General features: G+C 32.9%; 1 protein-coding gene across 4 annotated transcripts in view; it reads right to left on the minus strand.

Moving 5' to 3' along the window:
* LOC113514391 (C-terminal-binding protein) overlaps positions 1–13,198 on the minus strand; it is a 109,071-nt gene that overhangs the window by 83,381 nt on the left and 12,492 nt on the right. The window lies entirely within an intron of this gene.

Here is a 13,198-nt window from a genome sequence, read left to right on the forward strand (position 1 = left end):
TCAAACCGAGCGCGGCACAAAAACGTCCACGTCAACAGTACGAGCCGTCTGTCGAACGCTAGCACCGCTGCAAAAAGTGAATAATGGCGACCGGCAAGCACCAACTCGTCGCACAATCGCTATTTCGAGACACGTTTTCCTCTTAGTAATAATACCCACGGCTACCAATAATAATAGACTGCACGTACAAACACTACAGATAACGACTGCGCTGCAAAAACACATATAATACAAACAAACGAAGTTGTGTTAAATTTTGATTTAGTTATTATATTTGTGGGTGAAATGTAAAATAGCACGTGCACTTACTAAAACCACAGAGCGCACAAGGTGAACGACTCTATGAAATATTAATGCCAAAGGCAAACAAAACCTTTGTTCAAAATATGGAAACGGATTCAAAGGGGAGATGTCAAGCAAATTAGAGACGTATTAGCGACAATTCCGAGTGATATTAAAGGAGTTGTGGGGTTATATTTATTACTACATACAATACGAATGTTTAGATATGAAGTTGCTAGATTCAAACATTAAGTATAGCATACGTAGTATTGTTGGTTGTTGTGAAAAGTGGTCTAAGTTAGACGAGGAATTCTAAAGTAGAGTATCAACTTTCCAGAGCGATCCGCTCGAGTGTGCACTAAAATATAGTTCAAAGTAGTAGGTGGAACTAGCCCTGCTGAGAGTAGCTTGTTTGCGGATCAATGCCACCGGCATTTTGGAACTAATCGGAAGACGAACATCTTAAATATTAAACCTATTTTAGTTATATGGCGTGAAAAGGAAATCATTGGTGTCATTTGACCAATGATCTGTAAAACTGAACATCTTTTCCAAATGACTAGAAAATAACAAATAATTTTAAGAATTCTACACTAACATGGCTGTGAAATTTATATAAGTGACGACAATTTTTTATAGATGGAACAAATATGGACGTAATACTTTGAACGTTCGTTAAGATTTAATTAAAAGTCAAAGCAGCTATGTAAGTACCCAATAAATCTTATCATCTATCGATTGTGCAATATCTAGAAATAATTATCTCATTTTGATATTTCTAACAACGTGATAATTATGAACTTTATTTCTATAACAATATACTTATCTAGCACAGTGAAACTATAATAGTGAAGCTCTATAATAGAGAATAGTAAGATTCCGTCTGATGTATAGAAATATGACCCCCATGAACCCATGTGAACGAGCCAGAGCTCCTTTCTCCTCGTATATTCTGTTTCTGAAATCTAAACTAACCTCTCCAGCATTTAACCCAGATACAAAGTTGTGAATTGTGGATGATGTTATCATTTATATTCATTATTCACAGGAACTGGAATAAATGCAATCAATTTCACAACTTCCAACATTTGAAACAAGTTACGACGGGAGTTAAAAGGGTTGTCGATTTAACAAATATTTAAATATGTTTATGTTGGTGAGTTTTAATACAATTTCAATTATAGTAACTAAAAAATATTAAAATATAATTGTTATTTTTTTAAAATCTAATTCGTTAATAACATGTACGATTTTGAAAATATTTTTAAATATTAATTTTCTTAACCTTAGTGTTAGAAAGTAAAATGACTCACCCAAAGTGGACGCGTTTTTTTAAGTCGGTAGTGACAACAAACTCACCTGAAACAAAAAAAAAAAACACATTAATACATTAATGTAATTTAGTGGTATTAATAAAATATTATTAGAAACAAGCACATATTAAAATATCAGTATTAATATAGAGTCCAAATGGTCTACTATATACGACTTAGTGTCATTATTTTGTACCAACAACATTTTTCCATTTTGACATTGTAAACATAAGGGAAAATGAATAGAAGACAATTTAAATTAAAAGTAAACAATATTGAAGATCGTCACAAATTATATTTGATAAAATATACATAAATACATTTTTAATATAGATTAACGAAGTGCAACGCTAAGGATGGCTCGCTAGGTTGAGTTTCTAGAATTAATAAAGTACTTTTAAATGATTTCGACTATTTAATAATATTACGTGTCTATTATTAAAACGAGTGCCACGTCAGCCATCGGTGGCTGACACTGGACTTTCCGTTTAGCCCGCGTCAGCCACCGATGGCCGACAGCATATAATATGATATAGAATTATAAATTTTATACTGTTTTAAGGAATTATAGAAAATTTATATAAAATTTACTTGATTTCCGTAACTAGTTTATGTTCTAAAAAGTAAACTATCTTTTACTGCGATAAGCATATTTGTCCCTACAATACCAGCGCTTCTAAGCAGCGCACGTGCCCTGGCGGTGACTTCTTAGAATACAGAGATCTTATAGAAATAGTATATCATACCTATTGATTTGAATGTGTCCTTGCTTTAAATTATTAAATACGTATTACATATGTATTTTATTAAAAGATGAAAAAACGGTAAGTGAGTTTACGAAACCTGCACACTAAGACTTCAAAATTCAACCTCGAGTAAAATATATTTACAAAAAGAAAAGGATAAAAAATACAAATGGTGTGCAAAACAAAAGAATGGACTGACTGGCAAAGGAAAATAATGTAGCAAGTAAAAACGGAGCACGTATGGATCGTAAGAGGGTACAATACGTATTTCATCCCTTCCATTGACACAGATGTCCGACAAAGGCTCTGTCAAGCTCGCATTCTTATTCCGCGTTTTTTACGATATTGTATATAAATCTTCGATTCTTTATGAATCGAAAAACTCACCAATCCCTCATAGATCCGTTCGCAAAGCTTATAAATGTGATCGACAAAAACGACGCCGTTGTTTTATCTTGTATAACTGATAGGTATAACTTGGCTACAGTCAAAGGAGTAGGTTCTCAAAAGTCAGCTCACATCTCGTCCCGAGGGAGGTAGGGTGGATCGAGGCGTCGGGGGAAAGATGAGAGTGATGTGGGGTGTGGGAGGGCTCCAAGGTCGCCGCCCTTGTCTACGTAACCTGACTACGACCTAGCTATGTCGCCGGGTCTCAACTTGCGATTAATACTGAATGGTTAGCACGAGAATTGAAAACAAATTTATAATTAGGGTAAAATATGTAAATTTTGTTATATGTACAATTCCATAATAAAATTATCAAGTTGTATACAAAAAGTAAGAAGTGATGTTTTGTTGTTCTGTATTTGTTACGTATTATAATGTGTAATATTCTCCAAGGATACACGTTCCAAGGATTTTAATAACAGACTTGGATTAGGTTTCCTTATATACTCGTAATATAGCTGACTTTATAAAAACATGTTTTTACAACAAAAAAAAAATGTACCCTAAATATTTATATATCTATTCTGACAAAAACCTAAATAATGAAACTTTACATGAAAGATAAATCCAAATTGTGATATATGAACTACATTTCATTGAAGATATAATATTACTATTAGTGTTCTATAAATGGTAATGTAATGTTTCGAAAACTCTTTTATACATTAATATAAGAAAATGAAACCACGCTTCAGATGTATTGCGCAATGTTTACATCAAAAACGATGTAATAAAAGCCTTATCAAATTACTACACGTTTTCACCATACTACAATAGTACTTATGACTCATTTGTTAAGGTTGCCAACTTGACTGTTCGGGTTTCCCTACATTTGGTCCAATTTTAAAGGTCGATGTCAAGGTTTATATTCCAATGAAATGACTAATCGCCAATTTGAATGTAGTCATTCTTTTTCCCGTTTTGTTCCACTTAGAAAAAATAGATTATTACAAGCATATGATAGATATGAATCATTGTCTGTTTTCTTTCTCAACTAGCTGTTACTTGCGGCTTCGCTCGAATAAATGGTTTTTCATATAACGTTTATCATTTGGGCTCAACATTCTTCTAAAGGCAAGTTTTTGTATATTCATTCCGAGGAACATGAGACATATTTTTCTTAATAAAAAGTACAAAAATATATTAACCAAGGTACTGTTTGTATTATTTATCATATATACTATTATTATGTATAGATAGATTTATAACGTAGTATGAACAGATTAATAAATATGAACAAAAAGGCCTGATCTATTCCACTATTTCTGTCAACCCCAATAAGTGAAAGAATCATATTAAATTACCTAACTACATAATATTTTTATTCATATATCAAAATAATAAGTACAGTGATTACACTGTATTAATTCGATACGATAGTCACATGTCAAATATAGAAATCCTTTAAATTAAACACCTCCACTCAATTTATTGCCAACATTTCTATTGGTGTTTGACGTTGATGACTCTGCAACCGGTCACAATGCATGTGGATACATAAATTGCTATACTAACGAAAGTCCTTTTTTTATTTTAATTACCAAGTACGGGTGCGACCACCTGGCGCTTGGAACCTGTTTTAGGTCGAAGCGGTTACGTTCAGGGTTAAGGAATCCGATACTATGTTCTGTTTGCACTTATTGAGAGACGATGAGAGAATTAATGTATTTTTTAACGTTATAGATTTTATAGGTGATTTTGAAATATTTTTTTCCAAAAGAAACATATATTGGAGTTTCTTTTTTTTTGAATAAGTGTACACTTTTATTGGTAGAAGACACCATTCTTTAAAAATGCAATTCATATTCGAAAATCAAAACAAACGGTAATCATTAAAAACCTTCACATACAGCGATTATGTAAAATTAATGCATTATATTTATATTTATGTACCCATTAAATGTTAACTGTATTTATCTGGACTTTGTACCTAATTAGCCGAAAATTGTATGTACTTAATTTAATTAAAAAAATATTGTTAAATATCATTAAATAATTAAAGTCATCCAAAAATGAATAAACTTATACTATATACCAAAAAGGTTGCTATTTTCCATTAAAAGTCCGAGAAATGTTTTCACAAAGTGTGCACAACTGCACATTCTGTCGCCTATGATAACAATACATTCTGATGAAGTTTTACATACGATCACCGCTACATAGTAATTTACATTTTTAAGTAACTTTTCAAAGGACGTTCTTAATTAATTCGTTAAATTCTGATTACGTTTTAATAATTCTTTTTTCAATTAATAGTTAATGTTTGCCAAGAAAAAAATAAACAACCGGTTATTGCAAGCCAAAACTACATTGTACATATAGATAATTTAAAATCAAGAAAATAGACAATTTCGATAACAATGACTATCGGAATAATAAAAAGACAGAGCGACTTACGAAATTACTCCGATGCATAATAGACGAGACCTACATATAATTACGTTTAATTTGCTGTGAATTCATCTGAGTGACCTACACAGAATGACATAGATAAAAGTAATGTCTGCTAAGACATAACATACTAACAAATTTATATTAGATAATAAATAAATACATAATTATGTGCATATTGATATTTGTCTCACAGCTCATCAGCGACGTCTCAACTATATCTAGAAGACATTAGACTTTAAGTTTACTGAACCGGATGGGCGGTATATCCACTTTTTGTGCCGAGCACACTATTTATAACGCAAAAGAAACATTGGCATTGATGCATTAATATTTATAACCAGCTTTTTATTAACAGACCTTATTAACACTGTTCGCATTTAAAAATAAATGTTTTTGGCAATCTTATAATTAAATAAAAAATGGTCAAGTGCGAGAAACATGAATTAAAAAAAAATTTGTACAGAATACTGGAAAGTAAATTCCAGGCAAACGTAGTGTACGGCGATTTCTTTCGAAATAGAATGATAAACCCAAATAAAAAGAGTAGATAGATATGCAAGACTCCAACGATGAAAACGATCTAAATGATAAATTTGCAAATTCATTCCATCATTCAACATATACATATGAAGATATCATTTACAAATTAAGCGAAAATAAACCTATCGTTGAAAACACATCTAAATTCCGAACGGAATATCAAAAATTCCAGGACTGACGCCATTTATTACGCGTCGATCAGACGCACTCAACCCTTCCTAACCCGTGAGCAGGAAATTAAAATTGGTGTTCAATTTCGCTTTGTAAGTCAATTTATGTAAATGTAAGCCGAATATATTGATCGCAAATAATACAAAACAAATAACACAACACCATTAGAGGTTAACTGTTGAAATAACGAACACTTGCAGTTTAATTATTTTATATTTTACACAAAAAAGATAGATATGTTTGTTGATCGACCCAAAGTCAAAGTAGCCTAATCGTTCTCCATATCAAGTAAATGTCATAACGATGGCTTGAAACGTTAAGGAGCATTAAAGTAACAGTGAAACCAAAGTCACTTTCATATTAATAAATATTAGTAAAGATGATCCAAATTATTATAATGCAAATATACTCATTCATTCTGTATCTACTTTTTGGTCTACTGAGTACATGTAGCTATTGCTTTGGCGACTGAAAAGTTTGGTTCATTTCACACCAAATACTTTAAGGACAAATAACCGGGTTATTTCTACGTCATTCTACTACTCGTATCTTTTTTCCCATGTCAAATTTACATGATAGATAAATATACATCAAGTAATTATCAAGGTTTATAGTTAATAGAAAAACCATTTACAACTGCAAACTTAGCAGACATCGAAATATTTATATTCAATCTGACAAGCAGAATACGGAAGGGGCACAGACCACATCCAACATATAAATTGCCAATGTTTCAAATAGGGGTGAGAAGATCGATGAGAAGTATGCGTATAATAAAATAACAAAAAGTAAAGGAGAGCACTCAGTATTAAATGGTACCTTTGAGAGTTGAATAATAGACAGGGTGAGCGAATATAAAAAACAATAAAAGCTACATAATAAAGGGCAATTTTATTTATCTATCTTCACATCAGGTTCTTTACAGGGTAAATAAAAATCGCAGAGTCGCTTTCATAACCCGATTGCACGACAACTTCTACATTTCTGAAATAGAATAGATATTTATTAATGCAAATATTTCAATAAATAAAAAACCATGTATGAGAAACATCTACAAATTATGACTAAGCATAAATTATTTCGCGCATATAATCTCTTCAGATATAAAACTTTCAATAGCACAACGGTAATTAATGAGCGCTGTACTTATTATCGCTAACTCAAAACATTTCACAATAAACTAAGATAACATAGTTACAAAATAGGCCAGACTTTCTAATCGTTAAGAGCAGAAACCTAATGAAGATTTACGATGGAAATCGTCCACAAAGCGACGCCAGCGCTTTGAAAAACAATTCCGTGGAAACGGATCGAAGTGCCCGTTTCGCTTACGTAAGCGAACGTCAGTGGAAAAATGTCGTTTTCCCTTAGATAACATAAAAGCGAGCTAGGCTGACACGTAAGCAGAACTGCGAGAAACGATTCTATTGTTATACTCGAAGTACAGACTTCACTCAATATTACGCGATAGTCAGCATTCTTCAGAGGTATTTTGTAGACGAACTTCACAAGCGAACAATATTTGCATTTCTCTGGAAAATCCTTAGAATTATTATCCGGTGTCGAATGTCTTATAGTTAAGTGGAAATCGAAATTCGAACCTAAATGTACTAACGTAGCAATTTAGAAACGCGTAAAATAAACCTAATAATTTATGGCCTGCGCATATAAGGGATATTTCGTCCTTTATGCTTGATCTTTCTGGCCTTATAAATCAAATATGAAACAATCGTCAATATATATCTAGAGTAATACAAAGTTGTCTCGAATTAAATGTCCAACATTTGTACAGGTCTTTATACCTAGAGTGAAGTACTATATAAGCGTTTTAAAAATTAAATATGCTACAATATTTTTAGTATTAATAAAATAGTAAGCTCAATAAAAGAATTATTGCCTTTAACTATTATTTCATAGGTAACGCAAACGCTTACTTTTAACACATGTGCATTTTCACTGTCAAACTACGAATAAAAGACGAAAAGACGCTTAAAGTCCTATCGTGACCACGGGCGTAGTGAAATCCACGTTGAAACGTCGACAATAAAGAAGCAGGTATGTCGGTACTATTTATCTGCAAAAGCTTTTACATCGCGTTAAGTCCCGATAGTGTATTTAAAAAAGACGTCTCAAGCCTAAGGACAAAGCTAAAGTACAGCACCAAAATTTTATGGGAATAATGTATCCATATCGCGTTATTTTATTATTTTAGCTTCGCGATATAGTTAATAATTGATACTGATGGATATAAATTACGCGTAGGCATTGCTTAGCAACTATAGAGGTCAAATTATAGTGTCAGACTTGTGTACCTACATATTGTAACGTGCGTATATGAACAATCACGAAGGTCGTTCGAGGTGAAAAGCATTCATGAGGAAAATTACAAGATAGCAATACAATATAACTATATAGTAATAAGTATTTAACTATCTTAGAGATACAAAGTAAACTATACAATCGCTGGAAACGTTAGATCGTATTATTTGTATTTCTATTAGTATTATAATGGACGCTAAATTTATATTTAACTTGTCTCTAAATAGTATAAAACAAAGTTGCCGTCCGCATCTGTCTGTATCACACAACGGTTTTTAATATGAGTTTTACTGTCATTTAGATATTTTTATCGAGAATGTTAGTATGTACAATAAAGCCTAACTTTTGTACGCAGATATGCAGATAATTTACTCTATCTATAAGGGTTAACTGGTAGAGAATGCCATCAGGCATAATGTAGGCCTTGTATATTTATTTAAATGTGTGCAAAAGAGTAAATAAATAATTGTACCCATGCGATACCGATACGAATCGCTTGAAATGAGAATTGAATATTACAATTGTCTATTTTTATGATTGATGATGGCGTTTGCGAAGTGATATATTACGCGATTTCTTGGTAATTTTTTAATCGAGTTTTCCTATCGATATATTTCACTCTCGTTTTAATCTTTATATAATTATAAGAATTGTCACCACTGATTTTATTTTGCAGAATTAATGAATGAGTATATTTGCATTATATAACATCCTTACTTAATATTATAAATGTAAAAGTAAGTATGCTTATTTGTTTGTTACCTTATAAAATCTTTATGGCTTAAACAAACACTGTAATATTTTGTAGGCACGTTCTAAATGGGATAAACAAGGTTATAGACTACTTTTTATCCCGGTAAGTGAATATGTTTCGGTTACATAGACTAAGTGACGGGTAAAAGCTAGTAAGGGATTAAAGTAGAACAAATTCTTATAAAAATAAAGACGCGATTACACGGTATTTTAGAGTGATGATTGCATGGCAACAGTCATAGGTAATAAACAAATAATTAAGTTGCTGTACATCGCGCGGCAGTAACGTGGCGATAATTCTAGAAGCAATTGGTACGTTGGCATCGCAGTAAATTGCTAGGTATTGTCGTGACGTCATAACAAATATAGCTCAGGATTGCGCAATTTAAGTCACTTGTACATAAGAATTTACGAATATGACGGCGGTAGACTTGGCCCTGTCACATTAAATTTTAATATGCTCGACTGAAATAAGCATATTGAATGTTAGATTCGTCACAATAGCAACAATCGACAAATATCTTTGACGGTAATAATCAGTAACGGTAGCACGAACGCCTACAGTTTGAGCTCAGAGGGCTGAAGTGCGCAGTCAGGCTCGCGCTGGCGTTACAACCGCTCAAGATTAAGGTCCCGAATGGTCCCGAAACTAGTCGAACTTTCTCGACTAAATTAAACTCAAGTTAAACTGGTAGTTATATATTATATTAAAATAAAATGTCTCCGACTTCCCCGACCCAAATTATAATCGTGAATATTTTTTATACAGAATGTAATATAAGTCCCGATAACATTTGTCACTAGACTATTAAACGATCCATTCGAGATTGATCTAAAAAGTGTGAACTTATAAACATTGTAAGGTCGCGTTAGTTTAAGACATTATATTATATCCTAAAATTATATTACGCGACATGATAACCTTTTGCCATTAAATATAGGAAATGTTGGATACGAAACCAGACTGTGCGACTTCACTGTAAACAATTTTGTTTCATTATGGCCAATTAACTTTTTGAATGAAATCATAATCTCAGTTTCTGATCGTAGGCAGTTTCCGTAATTAAAAATGGAATTATAAGTTACACTTTTTTTGTCAGCATCATGGTAATAGCATTATTAGTAAAATATACATAAATATTATTAATAAATATACGGATTGAAATAGACATCTTTTGAAGAGTATACGGCTCACCCGATGGTAAATGAATACCGCCGCCTATTAGCACCTGCTACAACCGGAGGAACTGCAGGTGTGACTTGAGGTTACGTGTCGTATTGGTTTAGAAAAACTGTTGTTGGAAGTTGATTGCAAAGAGTGGTTGTGCTTTTGAATTGAAACCAAGGGGATGAAGAAAGTATTTTGAAGTTTAAGCTAACGATCTCTATTTCATCCTGTAAACAGACAAAATTTGGATACGGGTCCAAAATAGCCTCATGCAAGGCGAATCATGACAATTTAAACGAGAACAAACATAAATATTTTTATATTCTTTTTGGGTATATTCCATTCGACGCGTAGGACGCACATAACCATTTTTAGTGGTCTCCGCTGACTCAACGATAAAATTGTAATGCACAGAATAGAGTCAGCCCTATTTTGGTCATAACTTTGTACTCATATGTCTGCTGCAATGTTATCAAGCGATTACAACAGAATAACCTTGAATCTATGTTAAATAATAAAATCGCATTAATCTTACTACTTAATATATACTTGTATATCGTCTACTATAGTAACTAAACGAAATTGTAAGTAGAGGATGTCTGTACATAGGATATGTTGAAAAAAAAAGGCAATAGAAAGCCAAAACAATATTTTTTTTGGAAATTTTGTCTGTATATTTGTTCTGGGATCATACGAACAAGAGCTACTGCACCAAATTGGATGGGATTATTAGTAATGCGTACTACCAGTCCCAATCCTAGGAATGCTAACTGATCTGCCTTTTCATCTTCACCTATCATCCCTCGCTGGAGCCGCGCCAGTGTATACTGTTAGCGCAAACGGGATTTGCCATTCCATTATCATCCATTAAAAAAACATCCCTCACTGATACCCCACTAGCGTAAACCGATGATAACGCAAGTGATGTTACAATTTCATTTTTATCCATAAAAAAAAAGTATACCACCAATTATATTGTATACGCGTTTCATAATCAGCGGAGCAATGTACGTAAACAAAAGAGTGGCGTTCACGAGCAGAATCTCATCAACAAAGCGGTCGCATAAATTGTCTCAGACCTTTTCAAACAAGCCGTGTTGAAGCCTAGTTCGCCACGGCCACGTCGGCTTACGTCCTGTAGCCGTAGCTGACACACCACTCTGCAAAAACAACGCGCCTCCGCAATACTACAATAGGTGGCTGAGTCGAGCGGTTTCCTCCCCCCTCCCACTCCACAACGCCACCCGACACCCCCTGCTCGCGACTTGTATGACTCAGCGCAGAGCTAGATCAAATTCGACATTGCGCGACTTTAGTGGCTTGTTTTTCGAAGTATTCGACGCTTTTTCGTGCAATAAACCATGTTAATGCTGATATTGGTCGTGGTGATAACAGAATTTATATCAGGTATAAACTAGTGATGCGATGAATACAGATATTCGTATTTTTAGTCAAATATACGTCATGATATGTATATGTCATGATATTCATAAGAAGCAACATCTGCTGGCTCAGATTTTGGCGTGTATATAGTGATGTTTTACTTAATTGAAAAATGTGCTCCAAATATTTCTCTATTGCACCTTCCACTACATCTTAAAAAAAAAATTCAGCAGCAAGTAGATATGTCGTAGGAACAGAAAAACAGAAAACACGTGTCAGCAAAAACCTCGCAAATATTGCGTTTATCCGTAGTTAAATTTGATTACTAAAGAAGTTGGAAATATTCATATTTCGTACTGTATTTTATTTCCTTTGACCTCCGTTGGTTATATGCGCAATATTGAGTGCAGCTATAGAGAAATCGGACGATTCACCGAATTTAAATTATAGAAATGTATGTTCTTATACAAATAATTCTCTTTAACAAGAAACTATTATGTGATATCTTTAATACTTTATCGTTCAAACAATATTTAGAGGCGGTCTGTTTGCGATGAAAAGCCTAAACCTTTGGTACACAAAAGAGCGATAACGAAGAGCTCAAAAGGTGAACAACACTGTCGGAAACATACTCGCACGACTGCTTTCCGATACGAAATAAATCCAATTAGCCATCCCATCTCGCCAGCTTTCATTAACCGGGCGAATAAGCGGAAACCGTAAAAAAAAAAAAACAAACCGGGGAAACGGGCTTCGCGAAAACGGCTTACACAAGATGCCATTAAATACATTTTAATGATTACGATGCGGTATAAAGGCGGCTGTTTAATTACATTTAGTGTACGATAAAACACCTTGACGCCTAAAACGGTCGCTAGGCGGTTGAAGTACCACACGCCGCCACATTTAGCGGAAAACTAGTAATACCTTAATGTATTTTAAAACATATACAAATACGAGTCGCACTAAATACAAAAAAATTCATTCTAAATTTATTTTTTTCATCGATAAATGTAAACAAATCGAAATGGCATACATTTCCACATCCTACAATTACTACAAATCGAAATTTAAACTCAATGCTTATTAAGCGCATAAAATTTATCAATACAAGTAATTAATTTAAATTCGTAATCGGCTACGTGATTGGTATAAAATGTAGCCTACATCCGTCTTCTTAGTTGAGGCATAAAAGCGCCAAGAAGTAACAAACATTCAATATCACAAAGTAAGGATTAAAGTATTAAAATAAAATATTCTTTTGATGTTCTCTTGAAAATATTTACATATTTCTTTCTATATTTTATGTCGTTCAATATATTGAGAGTTTTCTTTACAACAAAGAAATATCAAAAAAATGCTGTCTATGTGACGTGTTATTTCTAGATGTTTCAAACAAGTCAAAGTCAGACAGTTCAGTTGGCATTATTTCTCTATAAAACTAATTTTAAATACATAAGTTGGACAACAGCTATATTTACAAATATAAAAAAAAAACTGAGTTCTTCAATTTTGACCGAATATTTTTTTGGAGTCTACAAATAGACAATTATTATTAATTTATTATGAGACTACGAAAAGAGTATCTAAAGTTTGATTTATAACACAAACTTATTTCTCAACCTTCTGATTAAAACAATAGAAAATAAAAAATATTCAGAATTTTGATAAATCGTATAAGG

The sequence above is a fragment of the Galleria mellonella genome, unplaced genomic scaffold (assembly GCF_026898425.1).
Source record: "Galleria mellonella isolate WM207_F2 unplaced genomic scaffold, CSIRO_AGI_GalMel_v1 utg35, whole genome shotgun sequence".
NCBI lineage: Eukaryota > Metazoa > Arthropoda > Insecta > Lepidoptera > Pyralidae > Galleria > Galleria mellonella.